The sequence below is a fragment of the Capsicum annuum genome, unplaced genomic scaffold (genome assembly GCF_002878395.1).
Source record: "Capsicum annuum cultivar UCD-10X-F1 unplaced genomic scaffold, UCD10Xv1.1 ctg2684, whole genome shotgun sequence".
NCBI lineage: Eukaryota > Viridiplantae > Streptophyta > Magnoliopsida > Solanales > Solanaceae > Capsicum > Capsicum annuum.
Window position 1 is genome coordinate 926,081 of NW_025833162.1, and position 15,183 is coordinate 941,263.

Sequence of the window (15,183 nt, forward strand, 5' to 3'; positions counted from 1 at the left end):
CGCAAGCTTTCTGTTCCACAGCCAAGCATCATTGGTTTGCATAGTGATGTAGGTCAAGGTTTCAAAGTCAAGACTATTTAAGAAATAGATATTATCAATGTGTTATCTAGTAAATGAGATGTCTCTTTTATCATATTTGATTCACCAGCTTTTGGCTTTGAAAAGGACACCGATTTCAGCATCACACAGTTTATAGATGCTGAGCAGATTATGTTCTAGGCCATTTACTAAATATACTTCAGTAAATTTATATGATGAGCTAAGTTTTACTAAGACGACTCCAATGATATTGCATCTAGCATTGTCACTGAATCTGAATGATCCCCCATATATTTTCTTTAATAAAGTAAAATTTTCTTTCTTTCAGTCATATGTTTTAAAAATCCACTGCCAATAGCCCATTTTCCCTTCTTATAGCTTTTGCGAACCTATTCCTACAAAATAAGAAAATAAATTTGGTTTAGGTACCTAAGTGGTATTGGGTCCTTACAGGTTAGATGTGATTCCTTTGGGCTTCCAAACCTACACACTTTTAGGCTTTTTCGTGAAACTATAGGATTTGTGCCCTCTCTATCCATAAATAAAATAGATGGGTCCTCAAGAGAAGAAAGAGGTCTTAGATGATTTAGACGATCCTGATGTGATACTTGAAACATTTTAAAAGGAGTTTGATACCATAAAAATATGTCTTGGGGATTTCTTAAAACTGTTTAATTTTCTTTTTACATCATCAAGCTCTTCATGAAGCAAATCTGACTCAATTTGACATGCTTCGATTTCTATTTGGCAGTTGCTTCATTCCTTTTTGAGTTTTTATTTAAATCATGCATCACAACCTTTGTTCTCTTTATAAATTTTTTTATATTCATCTATGACTTTTTGAATCTCGTCGGTTATCATATTTATATTAGATTAAAGAATATTACAATTATAATAGTTGTGAAGTCTGACCTCACCAGGTTTACCTATTGCCATAAGCACATATTTGCAGGCTCTACTTCTTCTTCAGTTTCATCTTAATTTATCTAGGATCCAATGTTTTTATTCTTTCTAGATGGTCGTATTCTTAAATTTGGAGAGTTTTGTTTGAAATGGCCAGGCCTTCCATTGTAATAACATTGATCATCGTTTATGGTGGAGTTATTATTTTTGGCTCCTGGGGGATCTTTGTTGTCTCTGTATCGTGATATTCCAAAATCTATGATTTTTTAGGTCCATCCCTTTGCTATTGATATCTTTCTAAATATCCTTTTCTTCAGTTGGAGCAGTGCTAAAGGCTATTGGCTTCTTCTTTTTCTTCTTGTAGTACCTGTTGATATAATTTTTCTCATATGTAATAAGGTTACCTCATAGTTCATCATATGTCATGTTGTGCAGATCTCCATCTTCGAGAATGGCAGCCTTGGTTTCCTCAATCATTGGAAGACTTCAGACCAGCTTCTAGACTTGCAGGCTATGTGGATAGATTATCCCCAGTGATTTTAATTCACATACAATCTTAATGAATCTGGCAAACATTGTTTTAATATCCCTATTCTCTTCCATTTTGAATAACTCATATTCATTGACCAGGCAAAAATTTTTCACTTTTTGACTTTGGTGGTTCCTTCATATGTTACTACCTTGAATTTGTCCCATATTTCTTTTTTAGTTTTGCAATTTGATATCTTCTCGTATTCTACTCCATTAAACGCATAAATAAAAAACTTATAGCACGTGTATTGGTTTGGATTACCTCTTATTGTTCTTTCGTTACCTCAAAACTTTCAAGATGTTCTATTTCAGTACTGCTAGATTCTTTGTCTTTGTCCTTTGACTTCTCCTTGAGTCCTGGAATCAGCATTGGACCCTTCTTGATGGTTAAAAGAAGGGAACTTTTCCTAAAAGGGCCTCATAGGCTCTTATTCATAAGTGTGGCATGATACACACCCATGCACAAGACTCTACTTGACTAGGCTTTCAGACTCCCTGGGACTCTTTAGAACCTTAGGATTTGATACCAAGTTTGTAATGCCCTGAGACTACATCCTGGGCATCACACGGTGCTTACGACCCTGAAGGACCACAAGCTAAACCATGATTGGTACCTACTGTGAGCACTGAATAATATTCATGACACATATATCAAAGTAACAATTGATAATACCATAAGGTTTATAATATTGAATCAAAACTGAATACAACTATAGAATAACTACTAACTGATAATGTCTGAAAATTCTCGAAACATTTGAAATAAAAGAGTTGATGGGACAGGCCCCAACTAACTCACAACTACTGTCTTAGATAACTAAAATACTATAATAATATAATGACTAAATAAATTCGCATCCTTCATAGATGAGGACTCACTACTGTAGCTGCAACTGATAAATTGATCTGGCTAAGTACGGTCAGGAACCTGAGTGTCCGAACCTAGGATATGAGATATCATAGCGCAAAGAGAGAGTATGCGATAGTACTTGAATGTACTTGTATGCTAGGTGAGGTAAGGAAAATATGCATGGGCTCATATGCATAAACAATAATTAAATAAAAGTACATGGGAAACTGAAACTATTGTAAACACTGAGTACGCAATACTTCGCATATACATATATACAAGTCGTGTATCCAAGATTATATGGTAATGGAATACTGAGTTCTGTTGGTTGAATAAATGATAACTAAGTAACTGATATCTGACAACCATGGTTCTGTAGAACTGTACTGAGTTCAATACTTAAGATTAAACCTGAGACTGTGGGAGTGTTCATTTAACCAACATTCCCCGATGTAAAATGATTTGGGGTCCAACCTGTGACCCTAGTTGGAAGGGTGTTAGCACCTTGCCATAGGATACTAACAATGGTTGTGTCAACCCTAGTTTGGTAGGAAAACTCATGAAATATAGATATATGATTGCATCACCAATAGTCTGGTAGGAGGATGACTTACCCGTCGCTGGCTACGTAGTTCTATAACTCAAGGATTGTTGCTAAGGTTCAAACCCTAGACTAATAGAAATTCCCCCATCCTTGGGTTCACTCGATGATGAATCCTACTCCCATCAAAAATGACACTAGAACTGATTCTTTTAGGACTGGCTTGACTGAAATCACGCTGATCTTGAAGAATAACTGAATACTACTTTCTTGACATTACTGAGACTATTTCATAACTACTGTGATCTAAGTAAACAACTAGATTTCGGGCATTAAATACCCCCAGAACTCAATAGCGTAAATATTAAATCATAACACAATCTTGAAAGCATAATAGATATTCACTTAGTAACAATTCATTCATTGAGGCATTTTATCAAACATTTGCATGGCAAGAACTTGTACATGGGTCGGAACACATGCTAACATATCATGATTTCACTATTCAATTCACATGACATTCTATCCAACACTTGGGGAGCATGACTATTGCATATTATAATAATCACATATAAACATCAAGGTTACCATATTCAACTTGCAAATCTCAAGGGTTGTAACATAAGAATTCACCTAATTCAACATACATGCTAATTGGTTTACATGAAACATGGGGTATATCTTGAATTGAAACCCATAAAACAATACATACATGAACACAATCTAATTCAAACATGTAAATCATGAATCTGAAAACTTGTATTTTGAAAAAAGGTTCTTGTACTCCAAGGGTGAAAGGAAACCAAGGATGAACACCTAACATACCTGGGTTATTAAATTCTTGATGTTTCTTGGGATTTTTTCTTGATTCTTGAGGGCTAGGGTTTTTTATTTGAGAGAGAGTGTTCTTGATTTTGTGACAATTTGAATAAACAATGACTAAATCAACTTTTAGGGATAAATTAATGTGTTTTAGAAAGATTAAGGCCATTGAAAAAGACGAAATTACCCCTAGAAAGTATTAAAATTTTTGTTGCTCGAATCTCAATTTTTACCATCAACGCGATGCAGCAAAATCGCATCGGGCCACTTGAAAGTTATAATCTCCATTTTATCCAACAGCGCGATGCAGTGCTTTCACGTTGCACCACTAGAAAATGACAATCCCACACTGAAACTTTACCGCGATGAAGCGCCATCACGGTGCCTCACTAGATACTGACGAGTGGCATTTGGCCTATCACCGCGATGTGGTACTGCTCGATTAAGCTACCATTTTCACTAATAGTGCCATAACTTCTCACCCAAGTATCGGATTTGGCAAAAATTGGTATCATTGGAAAGCTTGCTCAAATTCATACAGTTTGGCGGATCTTGAGCTAGAAAATTCTAAGTAGACCAAAAGTTATGCTCATTTGAAGTTCACTAAAGAAACCATATTATCCAAAACTCAATCGGTATGGGATATACTAATTCATATAATGGTTGGGAGTTATTTGGGACTTTAATATACATCAAACTAACTCATAAAACTACCAAAAACCCATAATGAACTATGCGTGAGCTTGAAACATGCCTTTAGTATTAGTTTAGATTTTTGGGCACTACGGCCAGTCTCTATGACACGTCCAAATTGTTGAGGCATCCTACCTTGTGGTCGAAAAATACCCTGAGCCCCTTCCTAGAATTCCAAAATCCTCCCGAATGACCTTTTAATCACCCTTAAACATATTTCGACTCAAAATTCAATCTTTTGAACTCAGGAAGGCCAAAATAAAAATTTTCAAATCTTAGGGTCTTAAAATGGCCATGTCACTTGTACTTAGTGTAGTTTAAAAGGCTTTGGGACTACTAAACACAAGACGAATAGCTAGAACTCATCCAGAATTTTGTAGGGGATTATAATATATCCCCTTTGAGATCATTCATCCTAGTATAAAACTATCTAAACTGAGATATTTAGATGACAAAGATCATGCACTAAATACTTATAGGCTAAATCATAATTAAGTAACTAAATTTTAAACATGATACAGGGACTAAATTGAATTCATAAATGCATACTATGACATAAGAAAGGTTGGATTGCTGAGATAGAAAACAAGAGAATCAATTTAAGGAAAACCATTACCTCAAGTTGAATCTGAATTGGTAGAGAAAAGATTGGATACTTGGTTCATATAAATGATTCTTATTCCCAAGTAGCTCCATTAACAAACTGATTTCTCCATAAAACCTTAACCAAGGGAACTTCTTTATTCCATAGCCTACGAATCTGACGATCAAGGATCTCAAGTGTGACTTATTCATAGAAAAAACTATCTTTTATGGCCACACTCTCTAGAGGAATGACAGAATCTAGGTTACCAATTCATTTCTTTAGTACAGAAACATGAAACACTGAATGCACTAATGCCAAATCTGCAGGTAACTCTAACTCTTAAGCAACCTTCCCAATATGGCGTAAAATGTGATATGGGCCAATATAGACAAGGATGAGCTTCTCTTTCTTGACAAATTGCTTCATCCCTTTCATGACAAAAATCTAAAAATAAACTATTTCCTTATGCCCTTTTCATGGGAAAAATCATCAACACAGGATTTAGGTCCGCTCTAGGATATCTTAAAACTTTCTTGAATTAACTAAACTTTCTCCATCGCCTAATACACTTAATCTGGCCGTATCAAAGCAGCCTTACCTACTTCAAACCAACTAATAGGAAATATATACCTCTTTCTATTAAGAGCCTAAAATGAAGTCATTCAAATACTACAGTGATAGCTTTTGTTGAAGGCAAACTCAAACAAATTTCAGTGGTCATCCAACTACCCTTAAAGTTGATAACACAAGCCGTCAACATATCATCTAATGTTTGAATGGTGAACTCTGCCCTACCATTTGTCTGAGGATGAAAATTTATACCGAGATAAACTTGTGTACCTAAAACCTTCTAAGAAGGCCTCCAAAAATAGGAAGTAAACTAAGTACCTATATCTAAAATAATGGTCAATGGAACCCCATGCTACTTTATTAACTCCCTGAGATAGAGTCTAGCATAATCCTCAACTGAATACCAAGTATGAATTGGTACTAAATGGGTTGACTTGGTCATTCTATCTACAATGAGCCAAATTAAATTATGTTAATAATGCGTACAAAGTAACCCAGTCATAAAATCAATTTTCACCATTTCCCACTACCATGTGTGGATGATATACTCCTAAAGTATACCACTATGCCTTTGGAATTAATCCTTAACCTACTTATAGATTAAACACTTAGCCATGAATTCTGGAATATCTTTCTTCATACCATTCCACCAATAGATTTTCTTCAAATAAAGGTACATCTTAGTGGTCCTTAGGTGAATATAATATAGCACACCATGTACCTCTGCTAACAATTATTGTCTCAAACTATCCATATTTGGAACACATAATTTGCCTGACAACGAAGCACGCTATCTCCCCCTTTGGAGAAAACCTCAAACCTTTGATCCAGAACTATCTCCTTTAACTTGACCAAAATAGGATCCCTGTCTTGCTTTTCTTTCACTTTAGCAACCAATGGAGATTTTGAACTATTTTGAACCCATAAACTACCTTTGGGAGAATCAACCAACCAAACACCTTATTTAGAAATTTGAGGAACCTCATGGACTAACTTCTTTTTTCCTCCTCAACATGCGCAACTATTCCCATTGACAATCTACTAAGTGCATCGGCTACTATGTTACCCTTACCCGGTTGATACAACAAACTCATATCTTAGTGATTGAACAATTCAAGCAATCTCCTCTAATGAAGATTTAGATCTTTCTATATGAACACATATTGTAAAATTTTATGATTTGTGAACACATATTATAGGTCTGGTAATTCTTCTCATGGGGTTTAAACTGTCTAGAGGCATAGTTTATGACCATACCTTGTTGCATCAATTCAAAACTAAGACCAACTCTAAATGCATTACAATAGACTATAAGCCCATTAAAACCCTCAAGTAGAGTCAATACTAAAGAGAAAGTGAGTCGAGTCTTCAACTTCTAAAAACTCTTCTTGTTGTTAATCAACATGCCCCAAACTCAGACTGTAGGAGCTATTATTAAACCGATATGCCCCAATTTGAGATAATAAAGGTCCAACCTACTACCCTAGTTTGAAGGGTATCAGTACCTTATTAAGGTGCTAACATATATTTAACGATGTAAATCCATAATGCTGATGTCCTGAAGGACTAGGGTGTCAGTACTCTACTATCAAATGACCACAGAGAGAGAGTCAATTCTCTACTAGTGGATGAAATCTCATAACCAAAATTGGCTACATAGTTTTAGAACTTAGGGACTGCTTCTAAAGGTCTCAGTCCTCTACTGGTAGGTGAGCCTTAAGTTTGCTCGGTGCTAAATCCTACTCACAATAGAACTGAAACTGGTATTGATTTAAGTTAACTGGACTCACAACAGATAATTTCTCAACATGAATATGATAATCTAAATATGATGATAAAATTAAGCTCTTATTGACTTGAAATCTAAAATTCTACCACGTGTGTAAACATATAGGTATCGTTTGTCATAACTATCCAACACTGAATAATACTTTAAATACGATACCATCATTTAAAATACTATAAGGGAATTCATGATTCATAAGCCACAAAACAATATATATGTCACTAAACTGATGAAATTCATGATTTTGAGTGTGGGAAAATGTTAAGCTTATGAGAATGACATGATCACATGGTTTATGTCATAACATTAGAAATTGACAAGGTATCAACTAATTATGTGTGGATGACTGAGATTATGAAGCATGTAAGAGTATAATTCACATGAGGAAAATGGTTTTTGTTCTAAACTATTAACAACAATTTTAGTAATTTTATACTTAACTCTAAAATTTCATGAAATAAGGAAAAAGATTTATACTTGAAAAATAAAGGGTTCTTGTGACAATAGGTGAAAGGAATCCCATTGATTAATATCCCACATACCTAAGTTTCTTGAATTCTTGAAGAAAACTTGGAATTGGGACTTTAAATGGTTGAATTCTTCGAAGAAACTTTCAATTTTTTGTGATCTTGGGAATGCAGATGATTTTTGAGTATTATAAACTGACGGAGAATGGGTTACATAAAGCCTCTCTTTGGTTTTAAGATGTCTACTAGGTGTTTAGGGTAAGGGAAAAGACAAAAATCCCCCTTGATCCTTTAGATGATTCTGGAGGATTTCACAGTCCCTATGTTATGGAGGCTATTGTGGATCCTAGAATATGTGACATAGCATGTATTATCGAGACAAACTTTTATAACACTCTGTGTATCCCGGAGGGACAATCTCCATGACACGTACAAATTGGGGAGGTATTCTTCCTCCATGGTAAAAGAATACCACGAACCCCTTTCAAAAATCTAGAAACTCTCCTGTATGACCCTTTTATAATCCCACAACATATTTTAACATTTTGAACTCGGGAAGGGAAAATTAAAATGTTCAAAATCTTGGGGTCTTAAATTTGCTATGTCACTTGGACTTAGTGTAATTTAAATGGATTTGGGACTTCTAAACACGAGATGAATACCTAGAAACTCATCTTTAATATTGTGGGGAATTACACCAATCTCCACACTATTGCCAAGAGAAAACCATCACAAGGAGACAAATCCAATAAATCTTAGAGATGAATTAAGGACATCTCTATGTTAATATCAAAACCACCATTGAGTGATGAAATAGCCATAATCAAAGAAAGAACCCTAAAGTTATTAAGTTTAAAATGGGCTACATATATAGGGATAGCCAAAGCAACAACCTATGTATCCCAGGCGGCAAGTCTAAGAATTCCATACACAAGAATAGGTCATATAATTAAATCGCCAACTCCAAAATCATAATAGATCCACAAAAGTTCAACTTATATTTAATCCCATAATCCACTTCAGAAGTAATATAGATAAAATACCCTGGGTTTTAGCCCTTGAAAATTTCCTTTATTTTGAACCTTCTGATCATAATACGACTTACACCTTGACTCATATGGTGTGGTTTGAAGTCTAGGACCCTAGTCATATATTGTCCGTGTGATATTTTCCAAGTTCTATTCTTAGTACAAAAAGACATAAAACAAGTCATATGTACACGATATGAGAGGTAGGGTCTAAATGATATGTTGTCCAGTGTCTAGACTAGATGTTTCTACTTAGGGTACAACTTGAAAGGTACTAGTCATATAGTGATGGTATGAGTTAGGTGAGAGAGCCGTATGTTGGATAGAATATGGTGTCCAACTTTTTAATCAATGTATGAGTTGAAGGTACCACTCAAATGGAGTGGAGGGGTCCAACTTTACCCTTTTACAAGTCTTCTACAACTTTAAAGGTGAGGGCATTTTGGACAATTCCCACCCTAAGCCCTTAAGAACCCATATCTTATAACACTAATTGATCATCTTTCGAATAGTTTGGAAGATTAAAAACACTCTCTAAACTCTCTCAAACAACCTCTTAAGTAGATTGGACTAGGGTTTCTTCAAGGTGTTTATCTAGAGGCTTAATGATCAAAATCTCTTTGTGAATCTTTGTAACTCAAGAATGTTACTCTCCCTTATTGCTAGTTCAACTAAAAGCACATTTTAATGAATGCTTGTCATGGTAATATTGTGGGTTTGCATTGGTTTTGAAATAATGTTGGGGGTTTTGGTAATGGTTGGATATTGTTTTCCTATTTTTTATTTATTATTTTTAACTTTATAATTTTTTTTGAACAAGTGGTTGCATGGGAATGGTTAATTGATGCTTGGATTTGGTTTTTGAAACTATATGGCCTCAACAGGTTAGTTAAAATGCCATAAGACTATTTTAGTCACATAGTTTGACTATTCTTGAAATCTGTACATTGCATAATAAAGAAATGAAACTTAAATTGATTTGGTTGATTCTAAATGGTTTGGAAAAGCCCTGGTGTCTATGGCTTTAGTTTAATTGAAAAACCTTATGGGGTACATGAAATACCTCAGGTTATTTTAATAATGGAATCTTGTGGGGTACATGGGAATCCCCTAGGTGTTGGATTGTGACATTACTTTCAAGATATAGTAGGTATGATGACACCACTAATAAATTCCTTAATAATTGACTCCTAGAATTAGTTGTTTGGTTAAATGCTAAAGGTTTTAATTGAGAAATAATGGGGATTGTGATAGCTAGCCGTGAAGGTGTGAGTCCAAAAGATTGACACTCAAAAATCATGTTTGCCGACATAAGGATTAGTCTTGATGACCACGTACTTATGGGGAACAAGAGAATCCCCCAAGTATAAACACGTACAAATGTATCATAGAGGGCAAAGGGATAAGGCAATGCTCGACCACCTATGTTATGTCCAGTTCATGCGTTTTTACGTACTAGGGCTCATTCAAGGGGTAACACTGGACCAATATAGCGCATGGGCTAATTATGATGGTAATGCTGCACAATCAAGGTTAAGGTTTTAAATGAATGCTAAACTCGGTTCCCTTTCCCAAATTGATATATATGTATATATGTGATTACATATGTTTATTAATTTTAATTTTGAATAATAGCATTATTTTATCCTTACTCTAGAGTAAATGCTAGCATTCACTCGCTAAACCATATTTGGGTGTTATATCCCCATGTGATGCAGGATTTGGACATACTATCACACCTGTTACTCAGTGACTTGGTGATTCAGGGACAGCTTAAGTCAGAATGAAGTGGAGAGTTTTCACTATTCAGAACGCCCATTTTATGTTATGGTTTATCTTAGGCTTTTAATATTCTCTTAACATTTGGATTAGGCTATGGTAGGGGGCATATCCTGACTAGATATTCTTAGATATTATTTAGACGCATTGTATGGACAAGTGTGGACTTAGGTATATTACGATTTGGTTTGGTTTAAATGGTATGACTTTGTTGGGTTTATCTTAGTTCTATACTTATCCCAAAGTCATTGAAATTTTAGTACTCAAACTTGTTAAATGTTTAGAATTCATCTGACATGGGTTATATATTAGTTGTTCGAATTGGATATAAGGGGTGGTCTCTAATCCTGGTCGGACTTGATATGCCCGACACAACGAGGCCCTCATTCGAGTTGTGTAAGATTGGTATCAGTGCCTTGGTTTTATTTTCATGGGGTTTCCCAAAAGCTAGTTAAGTAGAGTCTTTATTATTGGTGTGTAGTGTGCCATATTTATAAGGGAGTGTAGAGTGTTTATTATTGGTGTGTAGTGTGACACATTTGTAACGGAGAGGCTATGAGAATTTAGGAATATTTCTCATTCTTGTTTTCCTATTTTCTGGCTATAGATTCTAAGGTCTTGAACATTCCCCTAAATCATCTTTTGTTCATATTTCAGATCATGCCCTTCCGACAATCTAAAGACTATGAAAACTAACCGGTCTAACTCGAGGATAACATGGAAGGATCTCGTCATATTAATGGGGTATAGATCCAGTCAAGGGTCTTAGTTTTTGATTACCCCCATAGAGTTCCCCCAGTTTCACTTACCCTACTCCAAAAAGTGACGCTCATCCTCAGTCACCTCAAGGAAATATTACTAATGTTGATTTTCAATGTTCTATTTATCTATTAACCTAGATAGTGACATCTCTATCATGATAGTCGATTCCTATTAGCATGAGAAGGAATAAGGCAAAGGTGAGAAATACGCAGCGTAAGGAGTCCCAATATTCAGATCGGGGCAGCAGTTAGGGAAATAGTGGTAGAGGTGGTGGACAGTGGTATGAGCAAGTGAATTCGAGGAATTCCTATATGATTTTCAATGTCCATTATCCTCAGTCTTCTGGTGAATATTTTTTTTGGTTTGGTGGATCTCTATCAACCCACCCTATCCTTCTTGTCTATTTTATGGTCGATTGTACCATGATTATTACTATAAGGGGAGGAATCAATATTTTATCTATGGTCATTTGGTCACTACAGTGAGTGTATCCCACAAGGATTTCCATTAGGCAAATAGATCCCGATTGCCACTTTCCTATCTCCTATATCGAGAGGTAATGCTTTAAGCTTCGGTAATAGTCGACATCATCTTTATGATCTCACTACTCGACAGGAGTCTAAGGCATCACCTAATAATGTTGCTGGTATATTGAAACTTTTTTTCTATGATGTGTGTTGTTTACTTGATTTGGGGTCAAATCTTTCTTATATGACCCCATTAGTGGTTATGTATTTTTGTTTTGATCTAGAATTTATTCGTAACCCTTTTTTGTTTCCACCCTTGTGGGTTATTCTGTGGTGACTAGAAGAGTCTATAGGGGTTGTGTGGTATCTGAAGGTGGTCAAAAGTCTTTGGTGGATCTATTTGAATTATATATTATTGATTTCAATGTCATATTGAGGGTTGATCGGTTGCACCCATGATGCACATCTCTAGACTGTTGGACTCATAAGGCCATCTTTAAATTTCCTAATAATCCGGTTATTGAGTAAGAGAGTGGTTTCCTAACTCCTAAAGGGAAGTTCATATCCCATCTTAGATCTTGGAGGTTAATCTCCAAAGGGTGTCTCTTTCATTTGGTCTGGGTTAAAGATCCTAACTCATAGGGTCCTTCTTTGCATTCTGTCCTGGTGGTGAATGAAATTCCCTAGGTCTTCCCTAATGATCTTACTAGTGTCCCAATAGGGAAATGGATTTTTGATTGATCTTGTTTCAAACACTTTTTCTATTTCTATTCCCTCTAAATAGAATGACTTTACTCGAGTTGAAGGAGTTTAAGGATCAACAGTAGTATCATTTTGATAAGGATTTATCCGCTCTAGTATTTCTCCATGGGTTGCTTCTATTTTTTTTTATGCATAAAAGGGATGGTTTTCTTTGGGTATGTAAAGGTTAGTGGCGGGTGAATAAGGAAATAGGGGTGACCTGCTAGTGAGGTTGACCATATATGTATATTTTACGTAGGGTAGTCTGTTAGTAGTGCATGATGGTTGATAGACACTAAGTTTCAACCCTAGATGCTCATTTGGTGAAAGGGTATATTAGCTCGAGGGTAGAAAGGCAAGAGTATGGGGGTAGATTGGTAGGCCTTTTGGGGTGTAAGGAAGAAATAAGGTTTATGACACAAGGGATACATGAGAGGGGAAGTTGTGACATATAGGCCAAAGGTCCAAGTTGAGTTGATGGATTGTTGTCGAATTCATTTAATGGGTTAGGGCATGGAGTTTGTAAGACTATGTTAAACTCTATGTAGCATTGCCTAGTGGTAATTCTATCACTCATTTGCACTCAACATTCATACACATTACCTTGTTTTGAATGAATAAATGAGACTTATTGGTTATTAAATACCCTAATATACACTCTTTGTAGGCATGGAGTTGAGGGGATAGAAAGATGTGGATTGGAGCTTAAAATGACTAAAAAGGGAGCAAAAAAGTCCAGTTGAAGACCTAGAGTAGAAGGGACTTAATTACTGCGGTCGTAGTCAGATGACAGCGATCATGGCAGTTAAGTAGGGTAAAGCAACCGCGGTCACGTAACTCTTTCACAGTTGCAGAAGCTACAGTCGTAGAAGCTACGGTCGCAACTAAGCTGGTGCGATTGTGGCTTAGCGGAAGAGTTCAATCCAAGGGAAAATCAAGATATGCATATGGCTGATCCCAAATGTTTGACAAAAAGGCTCAAACTCTAAGTCAGTCATCATATTTTGTCTTCCTCAATTTTAGGTTTAGCACTTGAGTTCCTATCCTCTATTTTTTTAGGAAAAGAAAATATTGTATAAATTTTTGGTGAAAAATACAGTGGAAACTTTCTAATGGAGGATTGTCTCACTTCCATTATTGATTTGTGGAAGTTACAAGTTTGAAGTAACATTCATTTAATCTATTACAAGTCATTTCAATAAAGATTTTGGGAAAAAATTATGCTTATTTATCTTATGTGTACCTAGATCTCCCTCTTGGGGTTATGTGTGAATAAGGGCTAATGGTATGTGTGGTTTGTTATTGTTAGCTTCTATTTGGTAGTTCATATTTTTGGGTTTTGGGATTTGTGGGTGAAAGCCCCAAAAATGCACCTGGGTTTGATGAGTGAAAGCTCCAAATTCTAGAAAGCTCAATTCCATCTTCGGAAGAAGGGTTTTAGTTGAATTTTAGGAATCCACATCATCCTTTAAAGAGGGATGTAGAGACCAAAGCAATATAGACGATTATGTGTGTAGTTTTCTAAATTTTCAGTATCTTAGACATAAGAGTGATTGTGAAGTTAACTATACCATTGGTATCGTCCTAGAAATAGGGATGCCTAGATTGAGGTTGTGGTTACCAATTGTTGAACAAACTCATTAGGTATTTGAAAGAATAAATGCATGAAATTTTGGTGTTTTGTTGAAAGACTAGCATCAAAACCAATAAGCAAACCTACCCACATTTGATTTACTAATAATAAAGTTAGCTAATAGTATCCGCTTGTCACTCCCTTAGTAATACATAATCCCAATATCCGTGCCTAATTGTTAAAACTCTAATTATTCATATCCCCGAATTTATACTAGAAAAAAACAAAAAAACATTAGTGTAGACTTCTATCTCCCTCATTTTTATCTTTTTGTACCATTGATTTGAATTTAACTTGTATCTATTATTTCAAATTAACTTGATTTCCACTCATATTGTTCCTCGTGGATTCGACCCCAAATATAAAGTTGGGTAAATACATTGACGACGACTGCCTTGCACTTCAATTAACATGTAAGTTCAGCGTTATCAAAAAACGGAGCCATTGTCGTGGAACCTTTTGGCGTATTAAGTTAGTTTGAAATTTTAGTTACTTGCTTTAAATCAATCTTGTATATATTTGTTTGTGACTTTCTTTTGTAGGTATATTTTTATTTTATTTTACTTTTCTCTATGGCATCTTCCGATGAGTATGATGTTGGTAGTTTGGAATCCTACCATGATGACCTATGTCCAATTTATGACAGACCACACTCCAGGAGAGATTGTAATTATGCTTCTCTGAGAGAGATGGATCCACCATCTCAATCCTATAAGGGGTATAGATGTTCTCTATGTAGTGGTTGAGAAGGACCTTGGGATGACTATCCAAATTCCCCTCCCCCTTTTATGCTAATTGGGTTTCTAGCTCTTCTTATGAGCTTGGTAGGTCCTATGATCAAAAGAAAGAGGAACAACATACCAAGTCCAATAGCTTTGACACAAGGCTACTAGCTATTTTGGATAGGTTGGAAACAATGGGGGAGAATCTAGAAGACATGTATCAAGAGGCATTAGGATGGAAAAGTGTTAAGATAGGGGAAATG